The 20,589-nt window shown below is 34.7% G+C and overlaps 1 long non-coding RNA gene and 1 pseudogene across 1 annotated transcript in view; one reads left to right on the top strand and one right to left on the bottom strand.

Moving 5' to 3' along the window:
- LOC129030274 (uncharacterized) overlaps positions 1 to 20,589 on the bottom strand; it is a 552,505-nt gene that overhangs the window by 24,059 nt on the left and 507,857 nt on the right. The gene's annotated exons all lie outside the window — the stretch shown is intronic.
- LOC129030272 (large ribosomal subunit protein eL38-like) lies at positions 18,435 to 18,703 on the top strand (annotated as a pseudogene).

Below are 20,589 nucleotides of genomic sequence, written 5' to 3'. Positions count from 1 at the left end.
TTATGTGTTATAAACTATATCAGTATTTTAATACTTTATAATTTCAACAAATTAATATTTATATAAGTTAAAAGCTTCCTATAATTTGTTTCTTCTCTTCCATTGCTTCATCTAAAGCAGAAGTTTGTAAACTATAGCTTGTAGGTAAAATCTAACTCTCCACCTGTTTTTGTAAATTAAGCTCTATTGGAACATAGTTATCATCATTTGTTTATGTATTGTCTAAAGCTACTTTTTTGATATAACAGAAAACTTAACTAATTGCAACACAGTCTATATGCCCAATAAAACTAAACTATTTAATATACAGAAAAATTTTGCCAACCTCTGATTTAGAGCAATGTTCTGTGTAACTTCCACAATCTGATGCAAGAGCAGCTTCTTCATATTAAAAGTTGTTTCACTCAGCTGATTTTCAAATTGATAGTAACAGATTGATTTTAAATGGAAACCAAACATGCTAATGTGTCTATGTGTATAGCATGTTTTCATGAAATCCTGAAAACTGTCAAAGTTGTGCATCTTACTTACAAATTTTAATGTCAATTTCTCTCATTTATTTGTGGCAGGGATATGTCAGTGTAGTTCCTCTACTCAATTATACTCATATTTAGAATAAAAGAGGTGATGTTTAAGACTTACTCCATTAGTAAGCTGCAATTCATGTAATCTACATATAATTGACAGAGCCTGGAAATTTTTCTTTACAATTTTTAATAACCCTTCTGTAATATGAATTGAAATTAATTTCAAAATAGAGTAAAAAGGAAATTGAAAATATAAAAATAAAAATATCATCTCTAAAACACAAACAATGGGATGGAGACAGATCTACTAACCGATACTGATAGCTGATATCATGATAAGTATATGCTAAATAAACTAAAGCACCACCAACATCAACCTTGCAATTGAAGTGATATATTTACAAATATCTAAAAGAACGTGAAGTTCAATTTGAAATATGAGATCAAAATCAAGTCTGGAGACATGTTTTATTTGGTCCTGAAAAGTGCTCACATATTGCTATAATTAGTATGAAAATATCACTAGTAGTATAAGTGCCATAACTATGTTTTTAAAAAGCCCTGAAGTAAAAAGATGTAATGAGAGAAAAGATGGGAGAATAAAACAGGAGAAAATAATTCCCTATATATTCTCCAACATGAATATATCTTGTTACATATGGTAAGAGTCAAATTAAGGACTGGCCAGCTGGGCAGTTGCCCATGACACTTAAATATAAAATATAGAATTTTCAAAATGAAACAATTTGGAAACATATAAATCAGCCCTGCTTTCACTTAGAGAGTGGTGTCTTTTTTTCATTTTCCCAGTTCTATCAAGACACAACTGACAAATGAAAATGGCATATATTTAAGGCATACAATGTGATATTTTGATATATGTATACATTGTGAAATGATTACCATAATCCAGCTAATTAACATATCCATCACCTCACATAGTTACCATTTTGGAGGATGGGAAAACATTTAAAATTGACTCTCATCAAAGTATACAATACAGTATGATTAAATAATATTTTTAAAACAAAATTTATTTGATATATATATCCATAGCAAAATGGTTACTGGCATCAAGCAAATAAACATATTTATCAGCTCACATAGTTAATGCATTTTATTTTTGTGGCAAGAGCATTTAAAATCTACTTTTAGCAAAATCGTAAATGTTTATTTAAAAAACAAAACAAACAAAAATTATTTAACATAAGATATTGTCCAGTACATTTCATTAAGCCATGTGTACATTCTGTTGCAAAGAATGGGTGAATTTGTCCAGGGTATTCCAGCTGGTGGTGATCTGATTTGGAACTGAAATCTGAAATTCTGTTTGTATAATGTATTCTACATTTGTCCTTCTGTATTTCTGTAGGTGTTACAAGGGTTTTTTGTGTTTTTTTTTTAACTTTTATTTTAAGTTCAGGGGTACATGTGGAGGTTTGTTACTTAGGTAAACTTGTGTCATGGGGGTGTGTTGTACTGATTATTTTATCATCCAGGTATTCAATCTAGTACCCATAGATATTTTTCCTGATTCTCTCCCTCCTCCCACCCTCCATCATCCTATAGGCCCCAGGGTGTGTCTGCCCCTCTATGTGTCCATGTGTTCATCATTTAGCTATTTAGCTGCCACTTAAAAGGAAGAATATATGGTATTTGGCTTTCTGCTCCTGTGTTAGTTTCCTAAGGATAATACCCTCCAGCTCTATCCATCTCCCTGTTAAATACACACACACAATCAATCAAATACAAAAATTACAAACACCAAACTTAATACAGAGTCAACGTCCCAGACATTGTGATAATGTCCCTTTATAAGACTACGTCTCATAATTAGGATAAAATCTCTGACTTCAAAAAGCTTATATTTACTAAAGTTATGATAAACATATGCATATACATACATAAACACAAAGGTGCACACACACCCTGTCACATGTAGACATACATAGGTAGACATGCATATATACTAGAGGGAAGGAGGAAAGAGAGTGGAGGAAAAGAGAAAGCTGACCGTGTGGAAATCCAGGAGAAGATTATGAGAGGTGGGTGCAGGAAATATCAATGCCTTGAAGAGTTCCAACTGTGAATTCATTGTTATACATGACTTCAAGCCTTTTACATATTTTAATTCTACATTTTTCTTGCTAAATCAATTTCTGGGTTCACTTACACATCTTGATTAGACTTTATTCCTACAAGACAAAGAACATACCTAAATGACAAAATTATCTTTTGGTATTTAAAGTAAATGCATGATTACATTACAGTACTAACTTCCTGTGAAAATCAGCTTTGCATTAATATATAATGATGTGCTCCCTAAAATACTCGGAAAAGCAATAAACATAAAATAAAATTAGTCATGTAAGTGGAAGGCATACATTTTGAGAAATGTATTATTAGGCAGTGTTGTTGTATTAGTTTGTTTTCATCCTGCTGATAGAGACATAGCCAAGACTGGACAATTTACAAAAGAAAGAGGTTTGGTGGACTTACAGTCCCACATCCTGGGGAGGCCTCACAATCATGATGGAAGGTGAAAGGCGCATCTCAACATGGCAGCAGACAAGAGAAGAGAGCTTGTGAAGGGAAACTCCCCTTTTTAAAACCATCAGATCTCATGAGACTTATTCACTATCATGAGAACAGTATGGAAAAGACTTGCCCCCATGGTTCAATTACCTCCCACCGGATCCCTCCAACAACATGTGGGAATTCAAGATGAGATTTGGGTGGGGACACAGCCAAACCATATCAGTTTTCATTGTACAAATATCATAGAATGTACTTACACAAACCTAGATGGTGTAGGCTACTACACATCTAGGCTATATGGTATATCCTATTGCTCTTGTTAGCGGTGGAGAATCCAGACCGGTCTCCAGCAACCTCAATTCTTGTCTCCTCAGAAGAAAGAATTTGACTGAAGTGTGTAAGACAGAAGAAGACACCGAGACAAGTTTTAAAGCAGGAGTGAAAGTTTATGAAAAAGCTTTAGAGCAGGAGTGAAAGGAAATACAGTACACTTGGAAGAAGGCCAAGTGGGCAACTTAAGAGATCAAGTGCATGGTTTGACCTTTTGACTTGGGATGTTATATGTTGACATACTTCTGGGGTCTTGCATTACTTTTTCCCTGATTCTTCTTTATGGGTTGGCTGTCTCCATGATCAGTGGCTGCTAGCACTTAGGAAGGAGCAGGCACAGTGTGTTTACTGGAGTTGTACTCATGCTCATTTGAGGCATTCTTCTCTTACCAGTGGGGCATTTCTAGAGAAAGTTCATGTGCCAGTTAAACTCTGCCATTTCTTCCCTTTAATGTGCATGCTTGAGCTCACTCACCCAACTCCTGAGATCTTATCGGGAAGTTGCTGATCATCAGACTCTTCTGTTTTCTATCTATTGGAATATTGTCCTTCCCTGGCGCTGGTTGTGACAAATTATTATTTTAAAGAGACAGTTAACAACCATCTGACCATCACCTTATAGTTGCCTGACATTCTGGTGTGGGCTATGGCAGCAGGTGGGGAGGCTCTGCTGCCCTGCTCATGCCTGACTAGCTACCTACCATAACATTTCATCTCTGTCCTGTGGGTTTCTTGTGCCTGCAGCCTTGGGCTGGCCTATATCTTTGTCTCTATGACTTTATAGTGACTCTTACTTAAAGCATTTTAGCAACAAAATGATTTTTTTTGTCATATTCCCATTTCCCATGTTCTTTAAGTAGATGAGAAGCCTGTTTTTCAGCTAACTGCCACAAGGGGCTGGACTTCCTTCTCCACCCACTTCAAATACGACCTTGAAGGTTTTGATGCATATTGAGACAATGGAAGTAATTAGAGAAAGGGAGGCTACAGGAGGAAGTGAGAGGAATACTCATGAAAAGCCTTCATGTGCTCACAAAGACAGCAGCCCTTGCATTCAAGAAGGCAATGTTTATTTAACCTCTTGATGTAATGTAGTAACCTCTGAAAGACTTGCAGCTTGGGGTAAAAACTCACAGGTTACAAAGGAAAAATTTTCCCTCCTTCCAAAGGGGTGCCAGCTCAAAGAAAAGGAAGTAGGCGGGACCTTAAAGGGTCAAAGTGAGGCTCTATGCAAGCAGAGAAGCTGCTTTAAAGGCCACCAGAAAACTTGGCCCTGGGGCAGAACAGGAATGAAAACCACATGGTAAGTCATAAGGAGCTGGCAGAACCAAGGTTACAATTAGTGACTGGCCTGGCAATTTGCCAGCAGACAGGGAAAGGGTTGGAGATCATCTGAGCTGGTAGGATAAAAACAAGTATTAATCTTAGGGATATCCACAAGGAGCCCATGTCTTTGCTGCCTGCAAGTGCAGTAAGAATCATAGGTGCACAAATAACAGAGACTGTGTATAAGTCACGTGTCATGTGGAATGAAAGCAAAGGGGCAATTTGCCCATGAGGCAAATGGTCCAGCTGGTGTCCAAGGCCATTTCATCATGTTGGTACAAAAGTAACAGTGGTTTTTGCCATTACTTTCAATGGCAAAGACTGCAGTTACTTTTGCACCCCAACTTAATAGAACAGACACAGAGAAGACAGGTAAATAAGCAGTGAAGTTTCTTGGGAAAGCCGATTTTAATTGAAAAAGCAGAGGAAACCCCAGACATAGCACAGTTTTAGGCTTTAGCACTACCATTCTCACAAGCCTTCTGTCCATCAGGGCCATTAGTGCCTCAGTTCTACTGGGAGTAGACCCCAAACTCCTTCCCACCCCTACAAGCCACCCATCAGTGTGAGCTGAGAGATCAGCCAGTGGGTGTGGGAGCAAGCATCTTGTTCCCAAGAGAAATTGTTCTAAATGTTGGTTAGCAAGCAGGAGAGTGAAAAGACAGAAGAAAACTGCATACAGGCGTTGAACACCTCCAGCCAAAGAAGGTGAAGTGTAGAAGTATCTTACCACTGGGGAATGTACCTGAGCCATGTGGAAACTAGGTATGTTATTGATGGCAGGTGCCCAAGTTACTGGCAATGAATCCATATGAGTCTGCAGCAACCTCAATTCTTGCTTCCCCAGAAGAAAGAATTCGACTGAGGGGCATAAAGCAGAAGACACCAAGGCAAGTTTTAGAGCAGAAGTGAAAGCTTACTAAAAAGCTTTAGAGCAGGAGTGAAAGGAAGTAAAGTACACTTGGAAGAGGGCTAAGTGGGCAACCTAAGAGATCAAATGCATGGTTTGACTGGTTGATGTGTATAGTTGACGTGTTTCTTGGATCTTGCATTCTTCCCATGTTTCTTCCCTTGGGGTGGGCTGTCTGCATGAGTAGTAGCCTGCGAGCACTTGAGAGGGGATCATGTGCTGTGTTTACTGGAGTTCTACACATGCTCACTTGGGACGTTTTTCCCTTCCCAGTGTGGCATTTCTAGAGGAAGGTCATATACCAGTTAAACTCCGCCATTTTGCCTCTTAATGCAAATGCTTGAGCCCACTCACCCAACTCCTGAGATCTTCAGTTTTAGGTGTTTTCTATAATATCTACTGGGATGCTGCCCTTCCCTGCTGCCAGGTATGACCAATTTGTTTTTTTTTTTTTGAGACAGAGTCTAGCTCTGTCACCCAGGCTGGAGTAAGTGGCATGATCTCAGCTCACTGCAAGCTCCGCCTCCTGGGTTCACGCCATTCTCCTGCCTCAGCCTCCCAAGTAGCTGGGACTACAGGTGCCCGTCACCACGCCCAGCTACCTTTTTGTATTTTTAGTAGAGACAAGTTTTCACCATGTTAGCCAGGATGGTCTCGATCTCCTGACCTCGTGATCCGCCTGCCTCGGCCTCCCAAAGTGCTGGGATTACAGGCGTGAGCCACCACACTCGGCTGAGATCTGACAGTTTTATCAGAGGTTTCCACTTTTGCATCTTAATCATTTTCTCTTGCCGCTGCCATGTAAAAAGTACTGTTTGCCTCCCACCGTGATTCTGAGGCCTCCCCAGCAATGTGGAACTGTAAGTCCAATTAAACCTTTTTTTTATTTTTTTCCCGAGTCTCAGGTATGTCTTTATCAGCAGCATGAAAACAGTTTAATAAAGTAAATTGGTACCAGTAGAGTGGAGTGCTGCTGTAGATACCCGAAAATGTGGAAGCAACTTTGGAACTGGGTAACAGGCGGAGGTTGTAGCAGTTTGGAGGGCTCAGAAGAAGACTGGAAAGTGTGGGAAAGTTTGGAACTTCCTAGAGACTTGTTGAATGGCTTTGACTAAAATGCTGATATCGATGTGGACAATAACATCCAGGCTGAGGTGGTCTCGGATGGAAATGAGGAACTTTTTGGGAACTGGAGCAAAGGTGACTCTTGTTATGTTTTACCAAAGAGGCTGAAGGCATTTTTCCCCAGAGATTTGTGGAACATTGAACTTGAGAGAGATGATTTAAGGTATCTAACAGAAGAAATTTCTAAGCAGCAAAGCACTCAAGAAGTAACTTGGGTGCTGTTAAAGACATTCAGTTTTAAAAGAGAAGAGAATAAAAGGTTGGAAATTTTGCAGCCTGATAATGTGATAGGAAAGAAAATCCCATTTTCTGAGAACTTTTTCAAGTCAGCTGTAGAAATTTGCATAAGTAACAAGTAGAATATTAATCACCAAGATAATGTCTCAGGGGCATGTCAAAGATCTTTGTGCCAGCACCTCCCATCACAGGCATGGAGGTATAGAAGGAGAATTTGGTTTCGTTGTCCTGGCACAGGGTCCCTGTGCTGTGTGCAGCCTAGGGTCTTGGTGCCCTGCATCCCAGCAGCTTCAGCCATGGCTGAAAGAGGCTAACATAGAGCTCCGGACATGGCTTCAGAGGGTGCAAGCCTCAAGCCTTGGCAGCTTCCATGTGGTGTTGAGCCTGCAAATGCACAGAAGTTAAGAACTGAGGTTTGGGAACCTCCAACTAGATTTCAGAAGATGTATGGAAATGCCCGGATGCCCAGGCAGAAGTTTGCTTCAGGGGCAGGGCTCTTATGGAGAACCACTGCTAGGGCAGTGCAATAGGAAAATGTGGGGTTGGATCCCCCACACATTGTCTCTACCGGGGGAACACCTAATGGAGCTTTGAGAAGAGGGCCACCGTCCTCCAGACCCCAAAATGGTAGAAATACTGCCAGCTTGTACCTTGTGCCTGGAAAAGCCACAGACTCTCAACGTCAGTCCATGAAAGCAGCCAGGAGTTAGGCTGTACCTTGAAAAGCAACATAGGCACAGCTGCCTAAGACCATGGGAACCCACTTCTTGCATCAACATGACCTAGATGTGAGACCTGAAGTCAAAGGAGATCATTTTTAAGCTTTAAGATTTGACTGCCCCACTGGATTTCAGACTTGCATGGGGCCTGTAGCCCCTTTGTTTTGGCCAATTTCTCCCATTTGTAATGGCTGTGTTTACCCAATACCTGTACCCCCATTGTATCTAGGAAATAACTAGCTTGCTTTTGATTTTACAGGCTCAGGCAGAAGGGACTTGCATTGTCTCAGATGAGACTTTGGACTATGGAATTTTGGACTTTGTGGGACTGTTGGGAAGGCATGATTGATTTTGAAATGTGAAGACGTGGAGCCAGGTGCAGAATGATATGGTTTGGCTCCCTGACACTATTCAAATCTCATCTTGAATTGTACTCCCATAATTCCCAGGTGTTGTGTGAGGGACCTGGTGGGAGATAATTTGAATCAAGGGAACAGTTTCTTCCATACTTTTCTCTTCACAGTGAATAAGTCTACGAGATCTGATGGGTTTATCAGGAATTTCCACTTTTGCATATTCTTCTTTTTCTCTTGCCACCACCAGGTAAGAAGTGCCTTTCACTGCCCCCAGGATTCTGAGGCCTCCCCAGTCATGTGGAACTGTAAGTCCAATTAAACCTCTTTTTCTTTCCTGTCTCAGGTATGTGTTTATTAGCAGCATGAAACGAACTAATACACTTGTGTAACCAAACCCCAAAGATTACCTTTCACAGCCCTTTACAGTGAGTCACAATCTTCCTCATAGTGAAATCAATTTTGTTTTATAGTCCTATAAATGTCAAGAAAGGCATTAAATTACTAGGTCATATGATAGCTCTATGATAAACTTACACTCAATTACCAATGAGTTTTGTCCTAGCAATGTTCTAGTTGTTGTGTATCTTCCTCAACATTTGGTTTAGTTTTCCTCATTCTAGTAGGTTTCTAGTAATTTCTCACATTGACTTAGTTGCTATTCACTAATCAATAGTGATATTGGGTAGCTTTTCAAATCCTTGGTAACCATTCATATATCTTATTTTGTGGAATGTCTCTTCAACATTATTTTTATACTTTACCTATTAAAAAATTGGATTTGGAGCTGTTATTTTGTTGTTGTAGTTTTTGTTTCTGAGACAGATTCTCACGCTGTCACCCAGGCTGAAGTTCAGTGGCATGATCACCACTCACTGTAGCTTCGACTTCTACTGGCTCAGGTGATCCTTCCACTTAAACCTCCTGAGTAGCTGGGACTACAGAACGTTCCACCATGCCAGCCTAATTTTTGTATTGTTTGTAGAGATGGGGTTGTGATGTGTTTCCCAGGCTAGTCTCAAACTCCTTGGTTCAAGCAATACACGCATCTTGGCGTCCCAAAGTGCTAGGGTTACAGTTGTGAGCCACCACACTCAGCCAGGAGTTATTTTATGTATTTTGTTTATGAAGATTTTTGTCAGATATATGTATTATTAATATTTTCTCTAAATCTGAAGCTGCCCTATTCTTCTGATAAAAAGAGGAATCAATTAGTTTATTTTACTTTATTTTCAGTGTTTGTGAGTTCTGTCTGAAAAAAATGTTGTTTTTTTAAATCATGGTAATTAGTGTATTCTATGTTTCCTTTTTGAAGCTATACAGTTTTCACTTTAACATTTAGATTTACAATCATCCCTGTCACCTTTATGTGGTATGAAATATAGCTCAACATTGTTTATTTTTGTTCCTATAGGTTCAGTTTTTCTAGCAAAATGTATGAATATCTATTACCTTTGCTTTTATTGGCACCTTTATAAATAATCATTTATTGTATATATGTATATCTAATTTTGCTCTCTGTTTCACTATTTGTCTAATCTTGCAGAAACTTCATACCATTTTAACTATCATAGGTGTATAGTAGAACTTAAAATATGATAGTATGGAGTCTTCCAAATTTATTCTTCTTTGTCAAGATAATTGTGATAAATCCATAGATTTTATATCACTGTATAAGTCTTACATCATTTTGATGAAATTCTACAAAAAAAATTTGGAATATTAATCAGAATTGCATTGATTCTATAGGTCACTTTGGCGGAAACAACATTTTTATGACATTACATCTAACAACTAGAAGCATTGTATATCTATTTATTTAGATTATAATAATTTTTTCTCACTAATGCTTTGTGTTTATCAGTAAGCATATTTTACACATCTTTTATTAAATCTATTTCTTGTGTTTTATGTTATTTTTCTGCTATTGCCACTGAAAGTTTTATTCAATTTCTAAGGTTTTTTTAATATATGTATATATAGAATTGCACTTGCTTTTTCATTTAAACTTTTTTCATGTACCTTTGTTGATTTCACTTCTTCTATTTAGTAGGCTTAGGGTAGATTCCTTTTTATTTTTATTTAAACAATCGTGTTCAACTGATAAAATCAACTACACTTTCTTAATGCCATTTATAATATTTATTTATTTTTATTGCCTTATTGCGTTGAAAAGACCACCAGTAAAGGCTAAATAGTAGTAATGACAGAAGATATGCTTGACATTTTTCTGACGTTAGGAAGAAATCATATTGTTCCATGAAGTAGAAGATAATTGTTGATTTCTCTAGATGCTCTTTCTTAGTATGAGAAAGTTCCCTTTTGTTGCTACTTTGCTGAGGGGTTTTTATCATGAATGGATAATAATTTTGTAAAATAATTTTTCTGCATCTATTGAGATCATATAATTTCTATCAATTATATTCTGTGACTGTAAGGAAATACCTGGGTTGATTTTGAAATGTCAAATCAACTTTGCATTTCTGAGGTAATCACCTCTTGTTATAATGTATTTTCCTTTTTACAATATTGCAGAAATCAATTTGATAATTTTCTTAAAAGTTTTGGCAACTATGTTTATATCAGTTAATAAATTGTATTTTTATAATGTCCTCAGCAAGGTACAATATTAAGATTACAGTAGGTGATTAAACATGCTAGGACATTTTTCCATCTGCCAATTTTCTAAAATAGTTGTGTACAATTATTTTTTCCTAAAATGTTTGATAATATTCACCATTTGAGGTTTCTTTTAAAATTTATTATTTCAATTTATTTAACAGATATAGAGCTTGTGAGGTTGTCTACCTCATCTTGTGTCGGATTTGTAGATTGGTTATTTTTAAAAAATGTGCTCCTTTCATCTGTGCTGTCGACTGTGTTGGCCTAAAGTTGTTCATATTATTCTCTTGGTGTCTTCTAAAGTCTGTAAATATATGATGACATTCTTCTATCAACACCAATGTTAATTTATTTGTTCTCTCTTTTTTTCTGGATAAGTCTTGTTAGAGATTTATCAATTTTGCCAATTATTTAAATAACAAACTTTTAACTTTTGATGGCTTTCTCAATTCTTCTTGTTAGGGCAAGAACAATGATCATATTGAGGAAATTACTGCTACATTTTAAACTCTTTCAGACTCTTTTCATTTCTACTTGCCCTCCACTTTTGCTAATAGCTCAGTCAGCAGACTCTCCTCAACCTAGATAATTTTCAACAAGCCATATTATCTGCTTACCTGAACTGACACCATAGATTTGCTCCCAATAACCTGTTGCCATTCTCCATTCCTCTACGAATGAACTGAAATTCAGCTATTCCATGCTTCCTTGAAAACAATGCTCCTTGATGAGACTATTTTATCCAGATATTTTAGATTTTCATAGAAGGAAAGATCTTCCAATATTATAATCAGAAGTCATCCTCTATAGGTGATTTTTAACTTTTATACACTATTTTTCTTTAGTTTTGAATTTTCTCTGATAGGTGATTTTTAATAGATCTTAAAGAGAAACTGATTTTCTCAGAAACAAAAACAATTAGAGACTTCTGAGAGACTCATTTAATATATTTGTCACTCTACTTTAGCTTAAAGAACATCAGACTTATTTACTTTCTTCAAAAGCAGAGCAATAACTAAAGTTGCCTTTGTTTTTTTGTTTTCTCCTCTGTGTCAGACACTGAGAAGTGAAGAAGTTGTAAGGCTTTTATCTTTCTTCATTTCTTCTTTTTAAATATGTATCTTTTAATCTATAATAATTGTGAAGCTAAACTGAGGGAAATATAATTTTATTTGCCTCTCTAACATGACATATTGTGGAGTGATTATATGTCTGATAAATGGTTAACCAAATAGATAAGTCTAGTGAAGTAAAATATAATTTTGTAAACCAGGCAAAATTCATAAGCATCTCTGAAAATTTTATTATATTCATATCCTGGAGAATTGTGGCCTTATACAATATTCTGTAAGAGTCATACATGTTTTTGTAAAAATAGATGTTGTAATGAAAAGAAAACAACTGTATAAATGCAAGATTTGAGCTTGAAATCCATCTCTGAATTAAGTTAATCTCTGTTTTTTCTGTGTGAAAAATTATGCATATATTAATATCTATCTTCTATGATATAAGAAATAAATGAGCTTATAAATGCAAAAGTGCTAAAAAAAGCCTGGGAAACACAATATAATTGATTTTACTACTCAGTTGTTAGCCCATTGTACTGCTAGATTTGATGCAGTGGCTAAATAAAAATTTAAAAATCAAAACAAAACAAAACAGAAAACTTGCAATCTAAATGTCTGTCACCTGAAGGTGAACCATAAAAGAGCTGAATGTTATTTGTCTAGGACCAGCTGGCAGAAAACCTATGTCGAGTTAGTATTTCAATTTCATTATGGGTATTTAAAGACCACACACATTCATACACACTCACACACCTGGGCCCCATTTTGTAAATTCTATTATGCCAATTGCAGGCTTGGCACAATCACTAAGTAGAGCTGCTATCAAAAGGTCACTTTTACTCATTCCTTTAGAGCCATTAAAGAATAAGCATCAATTACATATCTCGCCTTGACTATTAGAAAGGTCAAAAGTTGTAAAAAGGCATACCTTTAACTTAAACATGTGATTATGCTTCCTGAAAATTACAGCTCTTGCATTTATTTATGAAAGATAACAATATTTTCTCAAAGGGCAAGAAATGCAAAAACCATGAAATTTGTTTTTATAGTTTCACGTTTTTTTAGCTGATATACAAATTATCTGTGGTGTTGAGGGAATAATGTTAGGCAAAGAACAAAACAGTGATTTAATTTTTAAAAACGTGTCATTTTAATGATAAAAGTGGTTTATGTTTAGTGTAAACAAGAAGAGGCCAATGTTCTAAAAGCAGACTGGAAAACACACACACAGCATACACACACATATACACAAAAATAGCCCTCTACTTAGTATGCTAAATGAGATATAAGATTATTGCATTTACAAAAATCGCTTTTGTCTATTTAAAATATATTATTTGCCAGCTACTTTAACGGTTCTCAAATAGTATGTCTTTGAAACTGTATAAAATTCTATGGGCTAGGGGACTGGGTGTTTCAAAGAAAGAGAAGAAAATAAGTAAAAATACCTTTTTTTTTTTGTAAACCTAGAGAGCATTAATTATCAGCCTAGCAATACCACAAACAACCCAAAAGATCCAGAAACACCTTATTAGATTTTAAAAGTTGATTTTGTTTTTCTTGAATTATTTTATTTAAGTGAGTCCAGTCTCAAAAATAATATCAGACAGGAAATAAAATACAAGAAAATAGATAAACTAAGGGTCGATACCTAGAAAAATTACCTTAAACATTTTACATGTCACGTTATAATTTTCAATAAAGTAAAATAAAACAGGCAAAAAAATGGAATCATGTTACAAATACTGTTTTAAGAAGTGTTTTTAACATATTAAGAATTGTTTTCCATGTACCTATTTCTTTCTGTATGTCATTATTTTTAGTGGCTGCATTTTATTCTGTTAGACAGCTGTATTTATTCCTTATCAATGAAAAGTGTATTTCCAGGCTTTCATAATCAAAAGCATATTTTTCTTCATATATGTTTATGTTTTCCTGAGTATTTAGTAATAAATTACACATATTGGAATCCTTGGATCCAAAGGTAAGGGAAAGTTTAAGGATTTGAAGCCACACTAACAATTTCCTTCATCTACTTGTACCAATTTATTTGTCCAAACACAATGTGTGAACTTTTAGTATTACATCATTTGTATCTCTTTACTTAATCAGTTTTGAATTCACAAAAATCAGGGAATTTAAAACTAATAATTATTATTTTTTTCCAAAATTAGGCTTTCTCAGATTTCTGTACAACATTACATAGAAAGACAATTAAAGAAAACACATAAAATTTTGAAACTAAACTCTACCAACTGTGAATTCTACATTCAGCAAAAGTACCTTTAATCTGTGAAGACTAAGTCATTCTCACATTTCTGGGAATTAAAGAAATCTAAAATTAATGCATCCATCATTCAATTCTATGAGGTAAGTACAGTATTACATTTTATAGACAAAACATAGTATCTTGTCCAAGAAATTCATTTCAGAAACAATACTGTTAATCACTTCAAATTTTTATTTTTATTTTTTGTCTTTTTAAATAATTTTTATTTTTTAACTTTTGCAGCATATTGTAGATGTATATATTTATGTGGTACATTTCATAACTTTTAGTTTTCAGTGCACCCTCAACTATTATATTTTTGCCATACTGTTATCTGAAATATATAAGAGATGTAGGTAGATTACATCTGAAAGGGGAATCTCTGTCAGTGGAATGAATAAAAACACAGGTCTCTGTCTCCCAAGCATGGTTAGAAATGGGAGAAGTACAGAATATTTTCTTGCTCCCCACAATGATATATTAATTAGGCTTCTGCATTTTTTAAAATTTGGTGCTAAATGCCTTTTAGTGAATGGAGACTTCAAAATCTAAATTAAATTATTTATTAGTCTTAGTTTTCACAGTCTCTTTTCATTTCCATAATTTTTGATTTTCTGTAGACATTTTAGTTTGCAATTGGGCAGATTGCATTAGCTAATAGCCAGTTGCTCTTTTTTGGCTGAAATTTACTCTGATGTTTTAAGAAACCTCTGTGTTCATTAACTAAAAAAGTAAAGAAAGCCAAATGTTATTTTTCCTTTATCTGACCTTAGATTAATTCATTCAAAGGACAAGATATGCCAGAGTCATAAAACACTCCTAAGATTCTATTGTTTTAATAACAGTAGTAGATTATTTCCCTTAATGGGTAATTATAGTTTGACTTTTACTTGTTCATTCCATAAATTCATGAAAATCTGTGTTCCAACACAAGATGCATACATTGAATCATTTTTAAGTTGACCAAAGGAAACTTAAACTACCTTTTAATTCCTACAATAACATATGGGAAAGCTATTTTAATTTTTGTTCTACAGAGGAGGGCTAACTTTTAAAAAGACATTTCTATTGTTGTTCAGCTGGTTAATGACAGAAGTATATTTTGCATCCAGAGCTGTATGACTAAGAAAATATTCTATTCTTACTAAAGCATATAACTGCCTCTCCTCACACTCCACCCCTGTGCCTGAACCCAGAAAATGAATATAACAGTAAGAAGAATGTGAATGAGGATTTTTACACTGAGACACATTATGAGCTTGTCAGTACATAGATTATAAATTTAATTATGTGAATAAACTCCTGTGAGGTATTAGAAAAATGGAAAACTAGTTTTCATTCAATCATGAGCCTTTTATATGCAATCACAGGTCCCAGACAATCACCACCTAAACACTTAAAACATGCATGAAAATTTTGCTGATTTTTACGACTTGAATAGAGAAATGTTTGGAAAGTTGCTAGTCCTTGAGTTTTACTTATTGCCTCTACTTCTAGACATGGAAGTAGAACAGTAAGTGATGTTTGGGCTCATTACACCACTTTCTGAGCCTGGATATCTTCATGAGTACAAGAGCCAATCTTATAATATTAACTAGAAGCAACTAGAAGCTTCCCTAGAAGCAACTGGAAGATTTACATAATAGCTACAAAAATAGCATTTATTGTATGTTTGCTATATTCCAGGCATGGTTCTAAGAACATTATATGTATTCATTCATTTAATTTGCACATGGCCTTACGAGCTAGGTCGTATTATCATTGATGTTTTACAGACAGAATAGAAACGCAGAATTAAGTGTTTACCAAATGCACCCCAAGCAATCCAGACTCCAAGATCTGTGCTATTAATCACTGTGTTCAGCTGCTTTTCATCAACCGAAGGATGGTTTGAAAGTACTTTGTAAACTGCTATTCAGTAGGTAATTTTTACTAATTATTTCAAATATTGTGTTATTTCGTTATATATATGCCTATAATATATATGTATCTACTGAATATTATTTAATCAAAACTGTCATTTACTGTATGTGTTAAATGCTCTGTTATTATAACTATTTCAATAGGCTCAGAGTTAGGCATAAAAATATGTTTTATATATTTACATAGTTCAAATGAGTGATCTTGCTGGATAATACTTCTTTAATTACTTATATGTGGCAGTAATCTCATTTTCAATGTGAAGACATCAACAAAAGATACGAAACTGAAATTGAGTGTCTTTAATCGTAAACTTTCTTGACTCATTGAGGTAGCTTTCTTTTTCTTATGCAGGGTTGTTAAGAACGTTAAATTCACACCAAGTGCTTATGGCCACTCCTCAGATAATGCCTGCTTCCTTTCATTCCTCATATATACATGGCAGAGCCAATGAGCTGAGAACAGAAGTTCAGAGTGCCTTCTCCAAGACGAAAGTATACAGCAGTAGGCATTAGCGCACCATGCTCTGTTTCTTCACCTTCAGAGGCATGAGTGGCCATTGTCAGCAGGACAAAACTGCAGCAGCTCAGACCATTGAACAGCTCCATGAAGGTCAGCTGCTTTCTACATTCATGATACCTATAGAGGATTTCATGTAAGCTAGAAATGAACTTGCTTCTGTGTGTATGTGCTTGTGTGCGCATGTGTGTGTGTAATCCAAATGTAACATAAACCTATTTTATCCTGATTAAAACAATATTTCACATAAACTCTGGACCTTTTCAATCATAAATAAATATCAGTTGTTACTGTATTTGGTTATTATTATATTTGCTAATGTTATTATCATCATCGAACTATGACATTCTGCAATCCCATTTATTTGTCCTTTTGTATGACTAGGGTTGTCTTGGAAAAAACTGGAATTATTCATCGTTGTCAAAACGTCTAAATTGGGGCTATACAACTTAGTTACTGATATTGAGAAGTTCACCAGAAACTTTAGCCATTGCATCATGACCAAGATTTTGAAAGCTTCCTGACCCAAAAGTAATGCTAAATGTTAATTGGACAAAATATAATGGTAAAATACAGAAATTAAAATAACTACTGAAAAACAGATGCTTGAGATTTGAATCAGTAGGTCTTGCTAAGGGCTACCATTTTAAATTTTAGCATTTATTTCTTTGTTAATATAAAATTTGCTTATTTGTATCCTGTGAAAGAATAATTAAAATAATGACTGATCTTTCAGAAATAACATCTTTCATAAGTTTGTGCTTATCACATTTCTGACAAGCACATTACTGTTATCATTGGCTTCTCATCTGAAACTGCTGATTAAGGGACATCCATTCCTCAATTGTGCCAATTGATTTTAATGATTGTTCATATGAGATCACTGAGTGTGGGCACCTCTGCACTGAGGCACAAGTTGCATTGCCCCTGATTGTGTTCATTTACCTATCATTGGGATATATTTTCATGGTTATGGGAAGAGCAATTGTAAATGATATTGCCATGTGAAGAAAAACATAACCAAAAGAAATAAAGTTCACTTCTCTAACTGTGGCAGGAGTTAAGCTCAGTTTACTTAATCTTTGACTTTACTATACTATTTCACTGATTTATTGAAGGTCATTACTACTCATGTTTGTGGGTCTGAAATTACAAAGTTTTAGAAATTTTATAATTTTCCCACATTCTCAGGGTATTCCAGCAAACTGAGCATGACTCTAAGGGGAACTTCACGGGACATAAAGGAAAAAATAATAACAAAAGCATAGTACATTAATGGGAGACTTAAATTGGATTCCCTAAGATCCATCACAGAATCTTTTTTTTCAGAACTCTTAACATATTTCAACAATAACTTATATTTTTCCATTGTAACTGTTTCAACATTTTTGACATTTTTATAAAGCTGCCTTTCCCTTAAGTATACATTATGTGCCTATTTTATTTTTTATTTTTTAATTGTTGTTTTGTTTTGTTTTGTTTTTTGAGACAGGGCCTTGCTCTGTCATCCAGGCTGGAGTGCAGGGGCATGATCATAACTTAATGCAGTCTCTACCTCCTGGGCTTAAATGATCCTCCTACCTTGGCCTCCTAATGTGCTGAGATTACAGACATGAGCCACTGTGCCCAGCCTATGTCTGTTTTATTAACAAATTCATGTCTGACATTCAACAAAATGCCTCACACTTACCAAAATATTAAAATTTCTCACTACTGACAGTAAATGACATGAACTGTTTCAGTCTTTGTGAAGGTCAATTTTGCAAATTTAATTAAAATTCTAAAAATATATTTATTTTCCTTAAATGACTTAATATTTAGAAACTTATCCAATTAAAATAACTTCCATGGATTCAAAAAGTATGTGCATAAACAGAGACTTCACAAAATGATTGTAAAAATTCCTTTTCTTTTTCCCCCGCTTGCTGCTCGCTGTCCCGGTCCTCACCAGCTCCCAGTTCGCCTCGTCGCCATGCCTCGGAAAATTGAGGAAATCAAGGACTTTCTGCTCACAGCCCAATGAAAGGATGCCAAATCTGTCAAGATCAAGAAAAATAAGGGCAATGTGAAGTTTAAAGTTCGATGCAGCAGATACCTTTACACCCTGGTCATCACTGACAAAGAGAAGGCAGATAAACTGTAGTCCCTGACCCTGGTTTGGCAGTGAAGGAACTGAAATGAACCAGACACACTGATTGGAACTGTATTAAAATACTAAAAATCCTAAAAAAAAAAAAAAAATTCCTTTTGGTTTTCCATATGTATGTGCATCTACTTATGTAATATGTTTATTTTACATATGCATACTATTTACATTTTAAAATTCTCAGTGTATTTTAATCATGTATTGATTAAGTAACTACAATGTATCTATAGTTTTAATATTTTACAATCATTTGAAACAGTGTGGTAAATCCTTATGTACTAACATGGAGAGATGCATGATGCATAGTTAAGAAAAAAATGAAAACGTAAAATAAAAAGGCTTGTAATAATGTGTATGCATTCACACATGAATATTCTTTCAATTCTCAAAAATACATTTAGTAGATATTGCCTCTTGGAATAGTATAAAAAGGGACTCTACTTTTTCAGTTTATAATTGAGCACAAATAATTAAAAAGAAGCTACTATATTAACATTATTTCCTAATTATGTGTTTAACTGAGATAGGAAGGAGAAAAATATGACAACACAAAGGGGAAAAGTAAAATCATTACCTACAGTAGAAAATAATAATTATTTTTAAACTGTGTATTAACCATGCCAGGTAATCTCAGTATTCAGCTTTTTATTAGGAAAAAAAATTCAATTTTTAAAACCTCTTTGCTTTACATGTAATTCATGAGTCAGTGTGGAGTGGTCATACACGAAGTTTCCATTTGCTTACTGCACTTTATTAAAAGTTTTGAAGCTGACAAAACTTTTCCAAAAAAACAAGAAAAGGATTTTGGAAATCTATTCAGAAAAAATTCTGATTAGTTCAATATATACTTTTTAAATGTCTCTTTTTACCAAGCAGTTTTGCATGATAATAGTGTGTTTATTTCTTAACATTTCAAATTCTCTAGCTTTTGTATCCTTTTTACACCAAAAGTCATAATTATTTCCATAGCAACAATATTCATTGTCAAAGGTAGAAATTTTTGACTTCTGTTGGGTGTTTTTAAGGAGCAAAGGAACATTTAAGCAACAAAAAGTGGCATTTTACAAAAATTGACAAGAATTGAGAGAGAAAAAAGTACTGGGTGGTTCCTTTAATAACTTACACAGATAACTTATTAAAACTATAAGTTATTGCCAAAACTCAACACGATTTTTCTTTAGTAACTTCGTTTTAAATAATGTATTTTTTTGCAGTCATAATTTCTTCTTGTACTGAGATAAATCAACAACCATAAAATGAAGAATAAATATTTACATATTTAGTTAAGGAATATGATATAAATATCTAATTTTCTGACTTTTTTTATTTAAAAAAATGAATCAAAACTAAATTAAGTCAAAAATTCCATTTAAAAAGTAAAGAATTATTTTTCTCTCAACCCTCTCCAAATTTCTATCAACATGTTACTTAGTGTAGTATTATATATTGTAATTTAGAAAATAAACACAATTTACTTATGCTCTTTTATGAGCAATAGATAATAAGTATTTGCCATAACACATTCATGAATACAAGAATGATGAACTTTGAAGCAAAACTTGTTTTTCTTGCGGCTTTTATTGCTTGAAGTTACTGTTTGGCACCACTGGATGGAGATACGGGGTTAGTAAAGTAGAGGGGAATAGTTTTTATTTTATCATACCTATAGTTTGTTTACAGATGGCAGGTTATTTTAGCTGGATCTTCCTGACAGTTATTACTACTACCAGCAACAAAACATGCTTTATAAGTAGAGAAATTAGGTACAGAATATTAGACTTGCCATGCCCCATGCCACATAGTGAGTTGGTTGAGGATCCCAAGCTACTGGTTTCCCTTCTAATTCATTGTTTAGTAAATCAGCAAGTACAATAAAAGAACAAAAGGATTAAGTTAGCAAACATTTTAAATAGAGGTGCTTTATATGTGCTATCATGTCAGTTTATTGATGAAATTTTAACTTGAAAAAAAGGAACTTTAT

The sequence above is a fragment of the Pongo pygmaeus genome, chromosome 12, assembly GCF_028885625.2.
Source record: "Pongo pygmaeus isolate AG05252 chromosome 12, NHGRI_mPonPyg2-v2.0_pri, whole genome shotgun sequence".
In the NCBI taxonomy this organism is placed as follows: Eukaryota; Metazoa; Chordata; class Mammalia; order Primates; family Hominidae; genus Pongo; species Pongo pygmaeus.
The sequence above is the reverse complement of the archived record's forward strand: the minus strand, read 5'-3'. Positions and strand labels throughout refer to the sequence as shown.